At 35.1% G+C, this 19,104-nt stretch overlaps 1 protein-coding gene across 2 annotated transcripts in view; it reads right to left on the reverse strand.

The window, feature by feature from the left end:
• PURG (purine rich element binding protein G) overlaps positions 1–19,104 on the reverse strand; it is a 36,308-nt gene that overhangs the window by 583 nt on the left and 16,621 nt on the right. The window contains exon 2 of one of the 2 annotated variants that reach the window (XM_044387507.3): positions 1–19,104. This exon is cut by the window's right edge and continues 16,229 nt beyond it. The exons of the other annotated variant lie outside the window; for it this stretch is intronic. The gene's annotated coding sequence lies outside the window, so the exon portion shown is untranslated. 2 annotated transcript variants of the gene reach the window in all.

The following is a 19,104-nucleotide window of genomic DNA, read 5'->3' on the forward strand; positions in this document are numbered from 1 at the left end:
CAGTATGGAAGCAATTTTATGTTGTATATATTTAACAGCAAAACATTTTTGAAAATAGAATCATTATTATACGGTAAGTTTACAATTCACCATTTCTATACTTGTAATACATGCATTGATTTGTTTTCCCAGTTTTAAAAAAAAAATCCCACTAGGACCAACATCTTTCAGAACAACAGTCTAACATGAAACAAAACCTCCTAAGGAAAATATTTAGCATCACAGAGATTTGAGAAAAGTCTGTTACTCAGCATCACAAAATACTCATTAGATCTACATGTAAGATTGTTCATGCCATGACATTAACACACCTTTGGGTTAATATGTCTTATTTAAAAAGGATACCAAGATACAAACCAAAGAACTGACATGGAATTTATTTTTAGTTTCTCCTTGATAAGAGTAGACTGCTAATAAACTTGACTCCTGTCTCTACTAGGTGATGATAACGGCGTCTATCAAGCAGCATTTACATTTAGTAAAACATTTAAAACTACTGATAGAAAAATGGCCACCACAGAGAAAGAACGAAAGATAAGTGTAATTATAGACCAATGATTTTTTTATGAAGTGAACTGCCCCCAAACAAAAAAGAAAGCAAAGTTTGTTTGCTGTGAAATATTTTTCAGTTAAAAAATATTCTTGGATAAAAGTTAGCATATGATTTATAAATGTCAGAAAGATGTAAGGATGAACTTCAGAAAAAAGCTAACTTTTGAAAAAAAAAATGATCCTATGCCTTTTCTTCTGAACCAAATCCCTTGTATAAATCAACTTTTAATTTTCTGAAGAGGGTACAGCAGCTGCACGTCCACATTATTGATTTAAATTTGATAATTTGCCAGGCAGGCCTGACTTGAACAAAGAAGAAACAAAACTCATTTCTTAACGTTTTAGGGTTACATTAAAAAAACCCAAATAAAGAAAATTGAGTTATGATGGGCTGGCTTAATGCTTTTGATTGCCCTTATATTTGACCAACATTTCAACACAAGGTAGAACCAATTAAAGATAAGATTTAAAAAATAAAAGCTGTCTAAAAATTGTTCAATGAAAAAGCCTTCAAATTTTACATTTTAACCTCAACTGATTGTAGACTTACTTAGACTAACAGTTTTGCTGTTATCACACACACTTTTGTTACTCTAGAGTTTTATTTCTGAATTGTTCATTGGTTCTATCATGTAACACAATTTTCTAGTAAGTTAAAATAGTTTGAATTATTATATTATAAGAAGCTTTAGAAAAACACATAAGTAGGATAAATTTATAAAAGGATAAAGAATATTTTATGGGATTTTAGACAATTTCTATACAGACAAATAGCTATTTCAAGGTAATAAAGTGCCTTCATTTCTAGGTAATTAATTTTTCACTAAAATATTTTAAGGCTTTATAAGAAACTTAACATTATCAGAAGTGTGATAGTATATAGGGTTATGCTATTAATTAGCATTCTTTCATAGGTCTTATTTCATTTAATCTTTTAATTCATATTAGGTGCTTTTTAATAATCAGCAGCTTAAAATTCATAAATTTGAATTGTAAATTCTGAACATTTAGCGAGGAAAAAGAAAGATGTATAATTTCCAAATGCTGGGATTTGTACTTAAGACTCGCATGTGGCATGTGAACAATCTAGTTTACGTCATAATATACAACAGCCAATGCTCTCAAAAAATTCAACAGAATATTTATCCCATGGCAAACAGGGCCATCATTTCATTCATTCATATATTCTGTTGTCTCTACATTGAAATGATTGCACAGCCTTAGTGAAAAAGGCTGGAGAAAATCTAAGATAAATTCTTCAAATACAGGCACAATGAGTATTTTTTTTTATTGCAATAGCTTATGAATAATCTGTACTGATGCCGACATCCAATGTTAAAGCATTTATATTTGTTTTCAGTTTGCTTCTACTACCCATGGGTGTATCACAGTAAAATACTGGAAACCTAACAGAAGTGTATACAATAGCCATAATCATACAGAATTTTATTTCTTCTTGTCATTTCTCTTTGGAATATATGAGGGTATTTTAAGCAATGCTGTGTAGTTAGTTATGTTGGCAGCCCCAGATCTGAAGATAAATTATGACTATATGGACATCAGCTTACTCAATTGATTATAACCAATACAAACTAATTAAAATGTTCGAATATTCTTTTTCGGGAGATTTTTAATCTATTTTTATCGGAAGATTACTCAAGTCAGGCACCAGATTAAACATCCATGATACCTAAAATGCTTATCTAACTACCACTGGATTCATTTAAAATGTTCCTTAAATTAAAGGTTTTTGAGGTTAGGAGGGAAGAGGAAAGTTAAAACTCATTGCAAAGAATGGTTTAAAGAAATATTCCACATAATTAGAAAAACAGGAACCACCGGTAGGAAAAAGTGCCAGTCTTAAAATTGGGTTTGGTTTTCAATCTAAAGCCTAGTAAGAGTAATTCCTGGTGATTAAAAAAAAAAAATCAAAATGGCATAAAACTTTATAATTGCACATTCCTTTACCAAAGTGCCACAAGTTACCAAAAAATCTTTTTAAATGCATATGATGCTTTCAAAATCTAAGTACACATTAAGTTTTACCTTTTTCATAATAGTATAGTATAGATAGTTTCACAAACTTATCACAAATATAACCAGGAAGATGAGTTACAACTTTCTAAAAACAGGATAGTGTGTTTTTAAAAAATAACTATTAGAACCTTTATTATTTTGAAGATTCAAACCCAAGTATAGCCAAAGCATTCCCATAATATCCAAAAACATCATGAGAATTTATTTAGGCAAATTTTAGCAGTACTCTGCCATGCAATGCACAGACACCATAGCGTTTTTCTTTTTTTAACACTGGTTTAGTTATCCTGTTTTAATCTGACTACATATTATACTTACTCTCTTTAATCACTGAACTGACAATATATGGCATAACGGAGTTTTGAAAACAGCATTAAACACTGAGGTTTCTAGCCTTAATTGCTCATTCCTATTAAGCACGGCGAAAAGGTCTGATGCATGATTAATTTTCATGCTTCTATCTCTTTATTCTAAATGAAAATGTATTGAGATAATACGATAAGGACAAAAGGATGTTAGAGACCAAAGCACTGATATATGGAACAAAAAAATAATAAGCAACTGTATGGAAACCTTCCATATCATTAAATTTGTTAAATCAGGGAAAGATAGTAAAAAATAAGATCTCTTTACCAAGTAATAATTATATTAATATGCTTTTAAAAAAATCAATGGCATGCATATAAGGTTAAATTTTTAGTATTTTTATTTTTTGAGTGTTAGGAAGTTAAACTACAGAGGTATGTCATTATGAACTGAGACCGAAAAAATTATATTGTTCAGAGGAAAAAAAGAGAAGAGAAAATCACGATTCTCAATGACAGGTCATCTGCCTTGTGTTATGCCACGGGCTAAACATTGTGGTGTAGCGCCGCATTTAATTAGGGTGAAAATGTTGACAAAAATATAAAAATGCTAATAATAAAATTAAGATCAGTTCGCAGTCAAGGAACATTAAACAACTGTCAAAAAAGAACCCCTTCTTTCTCGTACAGTTTGAGAATCTCAATGTTCAGTGTAAGAATATAACCATATAAAAGCATATGAAAGAAATGCCCAATTCGAGAAATTCTTCATCTTCTGAGGATGGAGAATGGGACATAAATTGGTATCCTAGTCCTCTAAAAGAATTAACAAACTTTAAAAACACCGGTAAAATCAGAAAGAATTGTTCATGATAAATCACTGATAACGACACCCCCAAAACCCAATATACTGATGTTAATCACAGAACGGCAGATATTCATTCTATATAATTCAACGAACCTTCTTGTAGTTTCTGAATATGAAAATATAACCGCTTGTTCAGTCTTGGGTAGTGGCAAGCGTTTAAAAATTGTTGAAGAAATACTTCAAATAAACATCGAAATGCAGAAGATCCTTAATAGAAGCTGTAGGCATGTGGAAACCCCATACTCTATGTGAGATTCCAGCTGTATTTAGTTCCTGCATTGCCCAAAGTAATACAAATTGCATAAACCCTCTTGCCAATACACAGATATTTTCTTGTCTTCGCAAAACCTAGACAATTGCATTTACCTAACTTAGCTTTTCCCTGGTAGCGGTCCTACAGTGATGACATATATAGTGGACATACCTATAAGAACCATTCCTACCATATAATTTAATCTTGTTTTCTATTATTCAGCTCTTCTATAGCATTTTTCATTTCCAAAATGCCACACAACTAATTATAATAGTTATTTCTCATTTCACAAGGAGGGCAAAGTTAATAAATGGCTTGTGAGGTGGTGGAACCATACAGGGTTTTCAAGATCCTATGTATCTTCTCTTTTTCTGTAGGCAGTCTTATTTAGCATTGCCCTCTGCTATGTGTCTATACCGTATGTATACCTCTTGGGGTCAAAGACTCGCTCTTGTTGTCTGCTGTATACCCAGACCTATCAGAATGTTTAGCTTGTGCTGTATGCAAAATAAAATACCTGTTGATTTGACGAATGAGAAATAGGACTGAGAAAATAAAACAAAGAACCTCCACATATTGCCCCTCACCCTCGACTTCCAAGTGAAAAGCCGTGCTTACCCACTCTTGCTTCTCCACTACAATAACGTAAGTGGTGTTACTCTTCTTCCATAATAGGGTTGTATTACTCACTCTTAAATCTTGATGGCCAAGACCCTATGGTGTGTGTCCTCCAGAGTACTAGTGACTCAACTATTACTACAACTACTCCTAAAACTGCATTATTCACCTTTCCTTTGGCCAAGTATTTAAGTTAAAATTTATGTTTCTGCACACAATAGACTATTCTTAGGCTAATTCAGGCTTAAAGAATCATGAAAATCCTCACAGCTGTAATCATTAGCATGAATATGGAGAATATCAGAAGGGACTGAAAAGACAGACAAATGCAACAAAAAGAACTGGGGACTAGAGGTCCTTTAATTTTCTGGAAAATAGTGCAGGAAAGCTAAGATCCTTGAGAAGACAGTGATTTTAGTGAACAAGGTTAATGTCAAGTTTAAACTAGATGATATTGAAAAGTCTTTTCCAGCTCTAAAATTCTATGTTGTGCTGACTGGTTCCTCTTCTGGTAAGATGAGAATCTGCACAGTATTCAAAGTATATTTTATTTTTTTAAAATACAGGATAAACTTGAAAAGTTTGATGTCTTAGAACTCTTGAGCAACTGAATATTAAAAGTTTTCTTTAAACCACCATTACTCCTTCTCTCGCAACAATACCATAGAAAGCCTTTTAAATCCTGAATAAAATAGATTTAGATGATGTCAATATAGTGTGGATATTACTTTGCTGACAATACTTCATATTGTCAGCAAAATTAGCAGTGAGGAGTTTGCTCCCACTCCTGCTACTTTGCATGAACCTGTCCCCTAAAGAAGTCTTACGTACAATTAGTACAATTCATGACCTCATTTCCGACTTCAAAGAGAGAAGGTGAAATTATTTCTTATAAAAATTAGAGTTATTGTTTTAAATCACAGCAGTGGGAAAAAAAGGCGATGATATTAAGTTTGAATCTCTAAATTACTCTATATGTTTTAAAAACAGGACTAAAATCTTTAAAAAAAACAACAACCAGGACTATGAAATTTGAACATTTTGACTGAGAGGCAACAAAAACAATACTAATTCCAAAACTAGGAACCAGAATCTAATTTTTACTTGGGGCTTTTCTCTTTTTTTTCTTTTTGGTAAGTCTAGCTGGGGGTTTATTGATCTTACTAATTCTTTCAAAGAACCAGCTCCTAGTTTCGTTGATCTGTTCTACTGGCTTTTTTTTTTTTTTTCCCCTGTGTCATTGATTTCTGCTCTAATCTTTATTATTTCTCTTCTCCTGCTGGATTTCGGCTTTATTTGCTGTTCTTTTTCCAGCTCCTTTAGGTGTAAGGTTAGATTGTGTACTTGAGGCTTTTCTTGTTTCTTGAGAAAAATCTAATTTTTATTAGCCAGAACCCTAAATACGTGGGAGGAGGAAAGATGATTTACTATCAGCTTTAATTTTTGCTAAGCTAGGACTTCTCAAAACCCTTCAAGCAGACTGTACTCCCTGGGAAATCAGGTTTATAATTCTTTATTTCACGACCTAAGACCTCTTTACCCTTCTAACATTAAACTGATATCATCAGTTTTCAATATCATCTAGTTTAAACTTGACATTACTCATTGCTCAAATGGCAACAAGGGCCATATTCTCCTTTTTCCACATGGCAACAAACATTGTTGGCAGTTAATTAAAATTAATTACTCCAACTAAAATGAGGATGAACTGCTGAGAGAATTCACGCATACTGCTCGAAAGTAGTTAATCATCTTTATAGATGAGAGCATAGAAACTGGAGGCTTGGTATGATAGCACTGCAAGTCCTCCATGTAGGTTACATTATACTAATGAGGTTCTCTTGACGATGCAAATGAAACTGCTTTTTTACGTGACTTAAGCCAAATTCTACACTAAAGTAGAATGTTAAAGGGAAGTATCATTTCAACATTTTTAGAGTTATTAGACGGAAATATGAATGTGGTAAAATAATTTAGAAACCATAACAGAAAAATAAGTATGAGAGGGGAGAAGGAAGTTGTCTTTAGTGGAAGGCAGGAAGAAATGAGGAAATCAGTAGATGAGAGGGATTCACAGAATGGGGATAATCTGAAACTTTATTAATGTTATCGCATTTAATCTGGCAAAACTTCTTATTCGTTCGAGTGCCTTTTTCCATAGCACCTTAGTACTTTATGGTTATTTTTTCCCCTTGCGGAATAGTTGTATAAACACTGAAAATGACACGCTAACATCCCATAAAGTGAAGAAAGTGCTTGTTGTGTGTGCTGTTGATATGTGTGACTTAATGTTTTGGGATCTCTTTGTGGTTTTGCAGCTTCTGATGAAAAGTCTTAAAGCTGGACATGGTACAGATTGGGATAGACTAGCCGAGGGCCAGCTCAATCCTTGCCTTTAGGTAGTTACGTCAAAATTCAGACTCCTTTTCGGTCAGAACACAATTCTCTTGAAAAAGACAACAGCAGACAGTAACAATTCACCCTTTAGATCTGCTGGTACACAATTTACTATGACTCCTGAGTCACAGTATAATCTTCACTTAAATTTATTACTGCTCCCAAATCCCAATGAATCTTTGCTTAAAATGGCAATTTTTAGGGAAATTCAATTAGAACTTTCAAAAAAACCAAAAAACAAAAAAACACAACCCAAAATGCAATCTGAATGTTGGTTTCATTGTATCTACTCTCTTTCCATTTGTATAAATTATGGATCAAAGTGAGCTTGTAATAATAATACCGAGCTCATAAGGTCTATGTTATACAATTTTAAGAGTGCATAAAAGCTACTGAGCCATCACCATATTGATAAACAATGAAAGCATTCCTTCCAGCATGCTTTGAATATGGAGATATCTTAAGAAGTATCTCCTCGCCTGGAATTATTTTTCACATTTGCTTTCTAAGGTCAAAGCAGACATACAAAGGGAAGGAAACAATACAGTAGCATGGCCATTGCAACTGGTGAGGTGCGGTTGCCCAGTATCTTTGTTGTTAATAGAATCTTCCAGAACAGTACCTCTTGATGCATCCAACAGTAATTAAGGTGGGAGGGTCATCTGAATGTTAGGAATACTGTCATTTAATATTAATATGAGAGGGTATTTTGTCCCCTCCATTCTTACTGCAGTTTTGCTGCCCTGAATTTAACAATAGTCGTGTGTCATTTAAGATGCTCATTGAAGAGCTAATTATTTCTTGCCTGTTTTTTAAAAAAGTATTATCCACGGTAGAAACTATTCACTGATGAACTCAACAACATAGATGATCTCACAAATATTAGGCTGAGTGAAAGAAGCCAAAAACCAAAAATACATGGTCATTTATTTACAATTCTGGAATAGACAAAAGTAACCTGTAGTCATAGAAATCAGATCAGTGATTGCTTCGGAAGTCTGGATTGGGGAAAGAGTGGGGCTGTTGACAGGAAAGGGATACACAGAAATTTTCTGGAGTGAGAAAAATGTTCTGTGTCTTGATATCCGTCAAAACTGATTGAATCATATATTAAGATTTGAGCATTTTACTGTATGTAAATTATACCTTAATATAAAATGTGAAAAAGCATTGCCACTAAATATAATGTTCTCGCTGAAGCATTAGAGTTGGGTGGCATTTTTCTTCTCATTTAAAAACTTCTGCCTTCACACTGTCCCAGAAAGAGCAACATATCCTAGAATGGGATCCACGACCAATACCTTACAGAGAATGTGGATTTTATATCAGGGCACTGAACTAAAGCAGGTTTTTTATTGCTGGACAAACAGATGACAAATTCTTTTATGGACCGTACTAAAAGTAACAACTCTAAGAAAGCATAGAAAACACCTTACATTTAAAAAATACCCTAGAACAGAAAAGGGTTTTTAAGTTCAATTTATCATTGTGAAAATACTAATTTATAAAGGCATGAAAAAATCAATAAAAAGCTTGGCTCAAACACTACTTAAAAGTGATCATAGCAGCAAATGGCTAACAGACACATGAAAAAATATTCAACATCATTAGCCATCAGGGAAATTCAAATCAAAACCACCTTGAGATACCACCTTACACCAGTTAGAATGGCAAAAATAGACAAGGCAGGAAACAACAAATGTTGGAGAGGATGTGGAGAAAGGGGATCCCTCTTACACTGTTGGTGGGAATGAAAGTTGGTACAGACACTTTGGAAAACAGTGTGCAGGTCCTTAAAAAGTTAAAAATAGAGCTACCCTATGACCCAGCAATTGCACTACTGGGTATTTGCCCCAAAGATACAGATGTAGTGAAGAGAAGGGCCCTATGCACCCCAATGTTCATAGCAGCATTGTCCACAATAGCTAAATTGTGGAAGGAACCAAGATGCTCTTCAACAGATGACTAGATTAAGAAGATGTGGTCCATATATACAATGGAATATTACTCAGCCATCAAAAAGAACGATTTCTCAACATTTGCTACAACATGGACGGGACTGGAGGAGATAATGCCAAGTGAAGTAAGTCAAACAGAGAAAGACAATTATCATATGGTTTCACTCATTTATGGAACATAAGAAATAGGAAGATCAGTAGGAGAAGGAAGGGAAGAATGAAGGGGGGGTAAACAGAAGGGGGAATGAACCATGAGAGACTGTGGAACATTGCATCAAAAACTGGGGATGTACTGTATGGTGACTAATATAACAAAATAAAAATTATTAAATAAAAAAAAAGTGATCATAGGGGGACACCTGGGTGGCTCAGTTGGTTGGGCATCTGCCTTTGGCTCGAGTCATGATCCCAGGGGCCTGGGATCGAGTCCCGCATCTGGCTCCCTGCTCAGTGAGGAGCCTGCTTCTCCCTCTGCCTGCCACTCTCCCTGCTTGTTCTCTCTCTCTCTGACAAATAAATACAATCTTAAAAAAAAACAAAAGTGATCATGGCAATATGACCTTCACTCTTTTTTTGCTTCCCCAAGGCTGAGTGAACACAGGTGGAGCAGTCGTAAACCAATGGTGTCTAAAGGAGACTGAGGAACTTAAAACATTTAGGTGGAAAAGAAGCAAGATTTTACTCATGCTACTTTGGTGCATATTCAAGTGCATATATTGAATATCGCATTTTAAAACCATTTTGAACGCCAATGTTTAGGGCCTAATTTATGATTACCTCGCCACTTCAAATCTAAGGGGCCATGTATTCATCAACTTTAAAGAGGTTATAATCAGAATCAAAATAACCACTGAATTCCCAATTTCCTGCAGAAATAACCTTATTACACTGACAGTTCTAAAAATAAATAAGTGAAAAAATTCTATTAGTTATGAGAAGAAAGTAGTAATACCCTGAATAGAATTTATCTATAAGTAATGCCAAGTATTCATGGGCAAAGTTAAAACTATAATCAAAAGCCAGATAATTATTTATCCAATTTATTTCTTTTTTAATTCCACTTCAAGCCCGCCAAGGGTTTATGTTGTTTTAAATCCACATGTCATACAGTGACATCTAAAATACATAATTTTACTACTCATCATGATCTCCACCTGAAATTAGACATAAAAAAATGAAAAAAAGTAACCAATTTCCCTAGCATAATGGCTGGCCTCTGAGCGGAACTCAGTAAGTATTTGTTGAATGAATGAATGAATGCTTTCCTTTCCCTTGATTACCATTTCTTACCTCACGTAGTGGCTTCTTACTGCACATTAAAAATTCAGTATGATTGAAAAGGAAAAGCATAGACATTTACTTAGTAAAAGAAAGCAATGCTCTGAAACCCCTAAACCACGTGTCATTATTGCTGCTTCTGCTTTTGTTGACATAAAAATCACATAAATATAAATCAACACAATTGTGAAAGCACAACAAATTGATAGAAGATAATCTAGACTTTTAGCTATAAAATTTTCCTTTAAAAACTCAGTTAAAGGGGCACCTGGGCATCTGCCTTCAGCTCAGGTTATGATCCCCGGGGTCCTGGGATTGAGCCCCCAGTGGGGCTCCCTGCTCAGCGGGGAGTCTGCTTCTCCCTCTCCCTCTGCCCCTCCCCCTGCTCATGCTCTCTCTCTCTCTCTCTCACTCTCAAATAAATAAATAAAATCTTAAAAAAATAAAAAAATTAAAACTCAATTAAGGGTGCCTGGGTGGCTCAGTCGTTTGAGCGTCGGACTCTTGATTTTTGCTTATGTCATGATCTCAGGGTTGTGAGATTGACCCTCTGATTGACTGGGCTCCATGCTCAGCATGGAGTCTGCTTGTCCTTCTCCCTCTGTTTCTTCCTCCCCACCCCCAAATAAATAAATAAATAAATAAATAAATAAAATCTTTTAAAAAAACCCCAACTCAATTAATGACACTAAAGGACATTGTCTGCTTTGCTAGAGTGAACAATAAAAACCTCTGTCATTAATAGAATGGGTAGTTGTGAAAGGTTTCATGTAAACATCTCTGATGTAGAGATCTGAAAGTTCGTAAGTACCAAAGATAAACAGAATATCAAGTGCTAGAAGATAGAAAAAAAAATACAGCTCGAGATTATATGAAATGAGAAAAAGCTCAGAATCAAGATGATGGTCTGCAGGGACTGCTTTATGACACTCACTGGGACCAGTAACTAAATTCACCATCCTGAAGCCAGGGGTGAAATATGTATTTACTACCACAAAGCTATTTTTCAGTCAAAAATGACCTACCACCATAATCTTACAATGCTTTCAACTTTAAACGAGTGTGAAAAATGTTCCAGCTGACAGAAGAAAACAAATACCCTGAATAAAGCCCACATACTACCTCCCACTGATTTTCAAGCAAAGCAACAGAGAAGTAGAAATTGAGTAGCAGAAGGACCACTTCCTGAAACCTAGTTCAAGTTCTGAAATGACTGGTTAGATGATTATGGACAAGTCACATGCTATCTTTAATATTTTTCCTATCTGTTAAAAAATGAGGGTGTTCACTGACTCCAAAGACCCCTTTGGGCAAAAAAAATTAAAGTTGATGGCAGATTTAGACAAGAGAATTTTATGTTGTCAAGGCACGAAGTAAAACAGGTGAATATAATCCTTTTAGTAGTGGGGTCATTGATTCCCCACATTATGCAAACTGTCTAACGATCATCTTTTTAAAAAAGGAAACGAAGAGGTTCGGATTCCCTCCAGCAAACAGCTATGCTTTGATATTTCCCAGTCTGTGCGGTTTATTCATTTTCTTTCTTTTTTTTTTTTTTTTAAGATTTTATTTATTTATTTGACAGAGATAGAGACAGCCAGCGAGAGAGGGAACACAAGCAGGGGGAGTGGGAGAGGAAGAAGCAGGCTCATAGCGGAAGAGCCTAATGTGGGGCTCGATCCTGTAACGCCGGGATCATGCCCTGAGCCGAAGGCAGTCGCTTAACCGCTGTGCCACCCAGGCGCCCCTATTCATTTTCTTAATCGTGTCTTTTGATAAACAGAACACTTTAATTTTGATGAAGTGTCTAATTTTTATTTTTTTTCTTTTTTAAAGTTAGTGCCTTTTGTTTCCTGTCCAAGAAATTTCTGCCACAGAGTTGTGTACTTTTATATTTGACTGACGATAGCTTCAAGAGGTTATAACTAGCCCAACTCCCTGGCTACTGCTACCTGAAAGTTCTTGTGGCAAAAGGAGGCTCCCTTCCAATTTTGCATAATTTTGTTATACTTTCTGGGGAACTGTTCATGTTATGGGTCAGGAAGAATTAATAAGGATGTTATTAGTATTTATTAAATGCTTATTATGTGATAGAAACTTTGCTAACAGCTTCATGTATCTTAATACATTTAATTTTTTTTTTTTAAGAGAATCCTGGTTGAGTATAGCTTCTGTGAGGGCAAGAAATCTTACCTGTTTTGTCTTCTGGATGAAGATAATTGTCCCAGAAAGAGTAATTAATAGGTATAAACTGAATGCTGATTGAATAAATTCTCACAATAACTCTATAAAGTTATATAATTTGCCCACTATTCACAACAGTGACAGAATTTGGACTTGAACCCAGGACTGGCTGACACCAAAGTCTGTGTTCTTTATAATTCTGTACTAAGGCCACTAAGATTATCTGATAATTCTGGGGGAACCCAGAACCTAAAGATACAGTTGAAATTACTGCTCTTACTTAAGGGGGTGGAGGGAATGTTTTAAAGTTATTGTGGTTTTATTCCTCTCATAGCAAAAAGCAAATGTGGAACTTCTACTAAGCTCCCCCACTTTTTTCAACGACTTATTTTTTTGAGAGAGAGAGCACAAGTGGGGGTAGGGGTAGAGGGAATCTCGAGCAGACTCTGTGGTGAGCTTGGAGCCCAACACAGAGCTCCATCCCATGACCCATGAGATCATGACCCGAGCTGAAGCCAAGAGTCTGTCCTAGGTTCAACATACTGAGCCACCCAGATGCCCCTCCTTTTTTTTTTTTTTTAAGTAGGCTCCACACCCAGCATGGAGCCCCAGGCAGGGCTTGAATTCATGGTCCTGAGATGAAGCCCTGAGCTGAGATCAAGAGTCAGAGGCTTAACCGACTGAGACACCCAGGTGTCCCTAAGCTCCTTCTTGATAATCCTAGCCATATTGATCTTTTTATATTTATAACTCTGCGATGATTTGTGCAGATTGAGCTAATATGAAACTTTTATGGCCTTGGATATACAGGGCCAGAAAAATTCAATCTGCACATAAAATTTAAATTTCAGCCTGCTAACTCCTCAGTGATGCTGCAAAACCACTGTTACCTGGGAATGCCAGGAGCAAGTTGTGTATTTAATGAAATTTCTAGTCAACAGATCTTTAACTACAATACTTTTAATCCTATTGAAATTGAATCCTATTGAATATTGAATGCATACAACATAGCACAATTAAATTTCGTATGAATGAGAATACTTCAGTGCTCTAGAAATTCACTGTTAACAACTATAATCACTGCAGGGACATCAAACAACAACAACAAAACAAAACAATAAGCGTAATACAATGATGTAAATGAAGAATAGATAAGTTCTTGAGTTAATTTCATATAAACTTAGAACATCCCTTTCAAATAGGTTTTGAAAAAACCTGCTTCCAATTTATCTCTTGCTCATAAGAGTTTAGGAAAAAAAATTCTCTAGTTGGTTTTTAATTATTAACTGAACTGACTGTGAAAATGAAGTATTTTTATCTCTTAAATTCTCTATATAACACTTTTTGAAGGCTATACTGCAATGCAAGTGCTGTGACAAGACTTGTGATGACAAGACAGCAAGGGATCTGTATTCTAGTCATTAGGATCAAGTTCTGGAAGGTTCACTAAGATGGGAGCTCAGGAAATAGACTAAAGAACAGAGCTGGCCAAAGACTCAATAAGTAGAGGAAAAAGGGCTGAATCTAGGCAAATGATTTGTGTATATTGATTACCAAAATAATGATTTGATATGCCTTCTGCCAGGGCCAAAACCCACAGTATATTGAGGGCAGAACTGAGCCCAAAGATGTGATGAAAACAGCAAAATGCCTGGAATGCATTAAAAAACACACACACACACAAACTGTTTAAATTGGCTCTAAAAACATGTGCTTAATTCATGGGACTAGAACAAGTAATTCTGAAATTTGTATGGAACCAAAAAAGACTGAATAGCCAAAGCAATCTTGAGAAAGAAGAACAAAGCTGGAGGTATCACAATCCCAGATTTCAAGATATACTATAAACCTGTAGTAATCAAAACAGTACAGTACTGGCACAAAAACAGACGCATAGGTCAATAGAACAGAATAGAGAGCCCAGAAATAAACCCATGCTTTTATGATCAATTAATCTACAGCAAAGGAGACAGAAATATACAATGAGGAAAAGACAGTCTCTTCAATAAATGGTGTTGGGAAAACTGGACAGATACACACAAAAGAATGAAACTGGACCACTTTCTTACACCTTGTACAAAATGAACTCAAAATGGATTACAGACTTAAATGTAAGACCTGAACCATGAAATTCCTAGAGGAAAATACATGCAATACGCTTTGATGTTGGTCTAAGCAATATTTTTTTGGATATGTTCTCCTCACGCAAGGGTTAAAAAGCAACAATAAATAATTTGAACTACATCAAACTAAAAAACTTTTGCACGATGAAGGAAGCCACCACCAAAATGAAAAGACACACTACTGAATGGGAGAAGATACTGGCAAATGATCTTTCTGTGAAGGGGTTGATATCCAAAATACATGAATAACTCATACAACTCAACAACAACAACAAAAAGAAACAACCTGATTAAAAAATGGGCAGAGGACCTGAACATTTTTCCAAACAGGACAAATAAATGACAGGGACAAAACAGATGGATCTGGAGGGTATTATGGTAAGTGAAATAAGTCACAGAAAGATGAACACCATATGATTTCACTTATATGTGGCAACTAAAAAACAAATGAACGAAAAATACAAAACAGAAACAGACTCATAGATACACACAGACTGGTGGTTGCCAGAGGGTAAAAGGGGGGCAGGCTGATGGATGAAAAACATGAAGGGAATTAAGAGGTACAAACTTCCAGATATAAAATAAATACATTATGGGGATGTGATATACAGTGTAGGGAATATAGTCAATAGTATTGTAAGAACTTTATATAGTGAGAGATGGTAACCAGACCTATTGTAGTGATCATTTTTTAATGTATAAAAATACTGAATCACTGTCTTGTACACCTGAAACTAAAATAATATTGTATGTTAATTATAACTTAAAAAGAAACTATTTAAATTATCTGTAAAAACATATACTTAATTTTACCAAATTTTGATTTCAAAGCTACAATGGAGCAGTGGGCTTCTTATAAACCTTGGTATTTTATTAGATTGCTACGTGACCTATGGTAAATCGTTTAACCTCCCTGGGCCTGTTTTCTTCCTCCGTTAAGTGAGGATAGAGATAATGAACAAAATCTATTTTTATCAGAATGAAATGAGATACTATATGTGAAGGAACTTTGAAAAATATGTGAAATTATATGTAAATTATTAAAATTGAAATTTCATATTCTTTTACATTTAATTTGATTAGAAATTTCAGTTATGGAAAAACTTTCAGGACAAATGAATCTTTCGTATCAGCAACTAACTGAATTTGTCCATTAATGGCCCTTCTTTGCAATGTATCTACAGAAAATGGTTACGGCTTCTGATTTACTAATACGGTACCAGTGGAATCAGGCTCATTTCATTTGGCTAAGATATCGGTGAGATTCGTATTTGAGAACACTGATGGATTTCTGTAAATCCAGGCATATGGAAAGAAAAGGAATTTGTGAAGATATTGTTATATGTGAAGAGAGTGAAATAAAATTAAAGTGAGGGCGAATACAGAAGCCTAGAGCAGGGAGGGCAAATACACAATATGATGTCACTACTCCTTGCCTTCCTCGACCTCTCCCCAAATCAATCCCCCATGCACACAGAGAACCACAGACGTCTTCTATGATGAGCCTACATGGGGCTTCACAATCATCTCCAACTTAGAGTTTAGGAAATCATGACCACTTGAATACAGCAGTCACATGAAGATGTTCCATGAGATGAAACAGAATCATTATTTTCATCCTAGGACATCAAGAGAGATTTGGAATGGAGAAGACAGAACCAGTATTTGAAACAGTATTGTTGCAGCTCTCTAAATTTGCATCAATGAGATATATTTTGAGAATTATAACACATGTCGATAATTATATCATATTTAAATTAAACAATGTAGATAATGTAGATAATTAAATCGTATTTAAAGGATAAATTGTTAAGGGAAAATAACATTCGGCATTTTATAATCAATAGCTTCAAACACACTTCTCATATATACCAACACATGGCCTGGGGCATGGCAGATAATCAGATGAATGTCTGTTGAATGAAAAAATGACAGTTTGCTTAGGTTCCAAAAGCTGCTTTGAATCAAGTTAACTTTGGACATGGCATACTTAGAGGCAGTGGAATATTTTTCTTTTGTAAATTATTTTACCTCTAGTCCCTAGCATAAGGCCTGGCACGGGGTAGCCACTCAGCGTTCACTGAGTGAATACAACAGGATCACTGATTGATCAAGCAAGGGAAAGAAGATTTCTGAAGTAAAATGTAGGATGTGCAGGAAACAAAAGATTCCACATTCTACTGCATCTTAATTTGTGAGTCAATCCCTGAAATAAAATGATCGCTTTCATTTCCACTTGGAGTCATTTTGATTTGTCTACGAAGTTCTGTAATCCTGAAGCAACAAGATTTCAAAGCAAAACAGGAATGGGAACCGTGGTGATTACGTGAAGAGAGATGACGTAAGTCATCAGCACAGTGCTAGGTGTGGAGGGGAATAGAAAAGAGGAAGAAACAGTCTCTGGTTTTAAACATAATAAAAAAAGGGACTGTGAGAATGAGACAGAGGAAACAGTACACTGAAACACTTTTCTAAAGCAACCGTCGCTAAGTATGAAGGATGCCGAGGAGGATAGGATGGTCAACAAATGTCAGAAGAAACCAAGAGCATCCAGAGAAAAATCAGGAAAGACCACAGAAGGAAGCCAAAGGTAACTGGAAGAGAAGTTTCACTGGCTCCAGGGATATAGATATTGAAAGGTTCCTATCATCTACTGTGATCCAATCTCCACAACTGATGAATAAGCAAGAGGTTAAATGACTTGCCCCAGGGCTAGCTACAAGGCACAGGGTTGAAGCTTCCGCCGCGGCCGCCATTACCCCTGTACCACACCTGCTACACACCGGGAGGGAAAAGGCAAGACCTTAGAATTCTTAGAATTCCATAAATGCTTGAAACAATAGTCCGAATACTACATAATACATTTGGGGGGGCTTATTAATTATAGCACAAATATAGTGAGTAATTTGGCATTCGCATTCACTTCGTAGTTATTTTGGAACAAAATTAAGATGAATCGCTTAGAATTAAATTATTGAAAATCTAATGTAAAAATCAAATTCTGTGTCTACCTAAGATTGATTTTTTTCCCCCACATAAACTGTAAAAAATTTCCATCAAATAAAACATAGATCTTTGGTAATATTTCTGATGTCAGAAGCAAATCACTTTAATGGAAGGTATGCATGCATCCCAGCTTGGTATGTCATTAAGTGTAATATTTGGGTTTTAAAAAAAAAATCATTTGAACAGCAAATGGTGATTAACAAACCAAATCGCACGTAGTAATCTGATGACTCAAAGGATTTCTTAAATAGGAGTACAGTTTAATAATACACAAAGAACAATAATGCAAACTAGCTTTAGTTATCATAAACCAAGTGGGCATTCTTTATTCTAAGTAAATTTAATGTTATAATTGATAAAGTACGTAATTGTCAAAAAAGGCTCAGAACTTGGGGAATTTTCAGCCTGAGGTTTTTACTATATTAGATGAAGAGTCTTACGGGCAAAATACTAGCGCCAAGCTTATGTTAGCGACTCTGGAGGAGAGGTTAAGGGCTGGGTGGCTGGCAGTGTGTGCCCTGAGGATTGCATGGCACTCAATGAATTTCTGTGGTTTAGGGGTGATAATGGTGAGCAATGAGGAAAGATCTTAAATAGTGCCAGGGCACTGGAAAGGAAAAAGAGTAATTGCTTAGTATGTTACTGAACCGGACGCACCGCAACTCTATCACTAAATATTTTCAACTCAAAAATTGTTTCTCTTCTTGAGAAAACATCTCTAATTTTATAATGGAGATCAAAGGAATAATGAGATTCAATTTTAAAGAATTTTCTTTGAAGTATATATTATCAGTATTGTTGCAGGAGATCATTAAAGAAATAGCTGGGTGCTACAAAAATTATGAAATTATTTAAAATTGTTCTAAATAAATAGCATTTGTCTGAAAAAGTAATATACATTCATATTATGAATTGTTAAATTCATAAAATGAAGAAAGATTCAGTTACCATTATCCAAGAATCACTGTCAACTAATTTTTGTGTTAGTTCCGAGATAATTTAGGCCAAGAAAAGGTACATTTTTCTATGTCAAAATCATAAACATAATACTCATAATTATAGCATTTCTGTTTATTTAGATGGATATTGCTTGTAGGATTTAATGTTTTATTAACTCCTTAAAAAATAAGGCTTTATTAACTTCTTGACAAAATTTTAATAACAGAGGCAGAGAAATTTTAAAAAATTTTTGAAAAATAAGAGTATTAAGAATGTTTCTTGGGTTTGGGTTTTTCTTACTGCCAAAGATTTTGAAAAGAGCGTTTGAAACACTCCATTTGCAGAAAATGTATTTTTATTTATGCCTATTTCCTCCCCAATTATATTTCTTTCTTTTTTTTAAGGGGGGAAGGGGCAGAGGGAGAGAGAGAACCTTAAGCAGGCTCCAAGCCCAGGGCAGAGCCTGACATGGGGATTGATCTCATGACCCAGAGATCATGACCTGAGCTGAATCAAGAGTTAGACACTTAACCGACTGAGCCACCTAGGCGTCCCCAAATTATATTTATAATAAAGCTGCTTAAAG

This window comes from Ursus arctos, unplaced genomic scaffold (assembly GCF_023065955.2).
Source record: "Ursus arctos isolate Adak ecotype North America unplaced genomic scaffold, UrsArc2.0 scaffold_27, whole genome shotgun sequence".
NCBI classification, from domain to species: Eukaryota; Metazoa; Chordata; class Mammalia; order Carnivora; family Ursidae; genus Ursus; species Ursus arctos.